General features: G+C 42.6%; 1 pseudogene; it reads left to right on the top strand.

Annotated features, from left to right (window-relative positions):
• Window positions 1-2,146: 2,146 nt before the first annotated feature.
• Window positions 2,147-2,288, top strand: LOC148363533 (U2 spliceosomal RNA; annotated as a pseudogene).
• The last annotated feature ends 1,975 nt before the right edge of the window (window positions 2,289-4,263 follow it).

Below are 4,263 nucleotides of genomic sequence, written 5' to 3'. Positions count from 1 at the left end.
AACGGCAAACCCAAGTGTGTCACAATCACCCGGATCGGGAACACCTGTGTTCAGGATTTGGCGCCAACAGCCAGGTCAGCTGATTGGCGCACCCTGTACATTTAAATCCCCAGCTTCCGGTAACACTTTGTCTGATTGTACTCACGCTACCTGTGCCTTCAGCTCAGTAAGCCCGTACCTCTGACTCTTTGCCTGCTCCCTGTTTTCTTCTGATTGATCTCCGTTGCCGACCCGTTTCTGTAATCTGCCCTGCCCGTCTGACTCCTGAACTCTTTTCCGAATACTACGACGCCCTTCTTCTCCAGCCCCGGCCATCAACACTACGATTACGCCTGTCCGCGACCATTCCCGCCAAGCCTTCACCCGCCTGTCAAGTTCCATCAATCCGCCAACCAACGGATCGAAGAATCCCACCTTGTCATTTCCTTCCTTTCAATAAAACCAAGAAACGAGCGCAAGTGATCTCAGTCTTCCTTTCGCCCTGTCTGACAAAGTGTGGCAACTGAGTCATTATCAAACATGTCCAAAACTTGACATCAAGTTACATTTTGCTGAGTTTCCGGCAATGCAAAAAAAATTTTCACTTTTGAATGAATTGACTAATGTATCGTGCAAAGGTTGTACCGCCTACAAACGTCATTTGTTTTTACAACAATTCTTTCACAAGATTTTCATTTTTTTTTTCCTAGTATCTTTTGTCGCATACTACTAACATTTTGGGGGGCTTATTTAGTCGGTTGCACGATACAGAAATGTATTTAATCAATTTTTTTTAGTGGAAGTACAATGTTGGCAACAAGATTGACTTAGTATAATTGGAAATTATTTGAATGCAACACAAACTTTTTCTTGTTTTTCCCTGTTTCTTTTTTCATTTTTTGAATCCCTTTAAAATAATCTCATTGTGTTTATTTTTTCCTAGCTGTTACTTTTTTTCTGTTTGTTCTCTATTTACTTTTTTCCTTTGTTTCTTTTTCTTTTTTTCTGTCTTTTTTCTGAATTTTTCCTTCTTTTTTATCTTCCTTTTGTTTTTTTCTCAGCTTTACACTACTTTTTCATTTTGGTATTTTTTTTCATTTTTGTTCTATTGAAATGAAATGATCTGCATTTATATAGCGCTTTTCAAGTCAATGACTTCCCAAAGCGCTTTACATTGTGCTTCACATTTCCCAATAGCGGCCGTGATCTGTGCAGCCATGTAAGGCGCTAACCTGCTTATTGGGGGTATTGGGGATTCAGTGTCTTACCCAAGGACACTTCGGCATGAAACACGGACAAGCCGGGATTCGAACTGGGATCCCTTAATCCTAAAACGATCGCTCTACCTCCTGAGCTACTGCCGCCACCTTCTTTTAAGTCATTTTGTGCATAATTTTACATAATGTTTGGTCATATAGGGATGAAAGAAGCAAAAACAACATGAAGAGCCGTTCAGGTCCCGAAAGAGCCGGTTCCTATTAGTGAGCCGAGCCGAAGAAGCCGGTTCTCAAAAAAACGGTAAAGATTCACACATGCAGCCCAGGAGGAACATTGCGCTGGCTAGATTTTCTTGTGCGCTGAGAATGTGCAGGCAGTGCGCGATTGTGCACGTGCGCATCTTAGAGGGAACACTGGACACAACCTCAGGGGAACCCGTGTGTTTTTACCTTCACGCACTGTAACTTTGAGTTAAGTTGCTTCTTAATTAGTAATTTTGAGCCCTCATTTTTGTGCGCTGGCTAGATTTTCTTGTGCGCTGAGAATGTGCAAGCAGTGCGCAATTGCGCACGCGCACAGCTTAGAGGGAACACTGGTTGCATGTCCACTGTGAGAGAGATAAACTAAAATGAAAAATCCAGAAATAAAAATGCATGATTTTTAACAATTTATTTGTGTGATATAGCTGCAAATAACTACTTGGCCACATGAGAACATGAATGTTAATATTTGGTTGAGGAGACTTTGTTTGCTATTACAGAGGCCTAACGTTTCCTGTAGTGTAATTACCTGTATACTTCTCTCCCGCCACCGGTTCAGTTGCTTCCCGAACATGATAATATTCCACGTAGGACCCGCTGGTGATCACCATTACTTTGCGCTGTTCTGACTTTACTCAAAGTCTGAATTAATTTATGTTTCTTTCCAATACAACAAGCCGCTATAAGCTATCTCTCAGACTATACTCTTAGGGATCATTTCTATAGTTTTTGACTTTGATTTTTGCAATCCGGAGATGGAATAGGAGCTTGCTCTGTCCACTCCACGCATCGGCCCGGTATTGCAGTACCTCTGGGAACGGTGCATTCGCAATGATCGCAGCAAGGCTTTAGGGCTAGGACCTTAGCTTGGCCTTTTGGCTGAGAGTAAGTGTCCCGGCTCCTAGGCTTTGTAGCGTATTATGAACTGACCGATAACGGATAATGGATAATGAATAACGAAGATAGAACAATAACCCTTAAAAACCCCAAACCCCATTCTCCCTAGTTTGTTTCGGTGGCCACATTGGCTTGTGCACCCAACCTGCTGTTTGACTGACAACTTACACCCGCCTATCACAGTCGCGCACACAGGCGGTCATGCTCGCCCAGCACACACACACACACACACATAGAGTGGCTTGCGAAACTATTTGCCCCCCTTGAACTTTGTGACCTTTTGCCACATAACAAACTTCAAACATAAAGATATAAAAATGCAATATCTCGCGAAGAATCAACAATAAGCGGGACAGAGTCATGAAGTGGAACACACTTTATTTGATATGTTAAACTTTTTTAACATTTAAAAAACGAAAAAGTGGGTGTGCAAAATTATTCAGCCCCACTGAGTTAATACTTTGTAGCGCCACCTTTTGCTGCGATTACAGCTGCAAGTCGCTTGGAGTATGTCTATCACTTTTGCACATCGAGAAACTGATATTTTTGCCTATTCCTCCTTGCAAAACAGCTCAAGCTCAGTGAGGTTGGATGGAAAGCGTTTGTGAACAGCAGTTTTCAGTTCTTTCCACAGATTCTCAATTGAATTGAGGTCTGGACTTTGACTTGTCCATTTTAACACCTTGATGTGTTTTTGGTGAACCATTCCATTGTAGTTTTTGCTTTATGTTTTGGATCGTTGTCTTGTTGGAAGACAAATCTCCATCTCAGTCTCAGGTCTTGCAGACTCCATCAGGTTTTCTTCCAGAATGGTCCTGTATTTGGCTCCATCCATCCTTCCATCAATTTTAAACATATTCCCTGTCACTGCTGAAGAAAAGCAGGCCCAAACAAAGATGCTGCCACCACCATGTTTGACTGTGGGGATGGTGTGTTGAGGGTGATGAGCTGTGCTGCTTTTACGTCAAACATAACGTCTTGAATCGTTGCCAAAAAGATTCGATTTTGGTCTCATCTGACCAGAGCACCTTCTTCCACATGTTTGGTGTGTCTCCCAGGTGGCTTGTGGCAAACTTTAAACAACACCTTTTTTGGATATCTTTAATAAGTGGCTTCCTTCTTACCACTCTTCCATAAAGGCCAGATTTTTGCAGTATAAGACTGATTGTTGTCGTATGGACAGATTCTCCCATCTCTGTAGACCTCTGCAGTTCATCCGGAGTGATCAGGGGCCTCTTGGCTGCATCTCTGATCAGTTTTCTCCTTGTATGAGCTGAAAGTTTAGGGGGATGGCCCGATCTTGGTAAGATTTGCAGTGGTCTGATACTCCCTCCATTTCAATATTATTATTTGCACAGTGCTCTTTGGGATGTTTAAAGATTGGGAAATCATTTTGTATCCAAATCCATCTTTAAACTTCTCCACAACAGTAACTCGGACCTGCCTTGTGTGTTCCTCGTTCTTCATGATGCACTCTGCACTTTAAACAGACCTCTGAGACTATCACAGTGCAGGTGCATTCATACAGAGACTTGATTACACACAGGTGGATTCCATTAATCGTTAGTCATTTAGATCAAGTCAAGTCAAGTCATCTTTATCTGTATAGCCCTAAATCACGAAGAGTCTCAAAGGGCTTCACAGATTATTACACTATATTACACAGACTATTTTTCAGACGACGAGAAGAGTAGGTTATTCATATGCTATGGAGTAGAAGTGAGTTTTAAGTTTAGATTTAAACATTTCCACTGAGGTTGCAGATCGGATCTCAGGGGGAAGAGCATTCCACAGCACCGGTGCCCGGATGGAGAACGCTCTCGAACCAGCAGAACACTTCTTTGCTCTTGGGATCACCAGAAGACCGGCACTCTCAGATCGTAGGCTTCGGACCGGGACATAGGGGCAA

This window comes from Urocampus carinirostris, chromosome 6, assembly GCF_059441175.1.
Source record: "Urocampus carinirostris isolate Australia breed hairy pipefish chromosome 6, RoL_Ucar_1.0, whole genome shotgun sequence".
NCBI classification, from domain to species: Eukaryota; Metazoa; Chordata; class Actinopteri; order Syngnathiformes; family Syngnathidae; genus Urocampus; species Urocampus carinirostris.
This window is presented reverse-complemented; position numbering and strand designations above follow the sequence as displayed.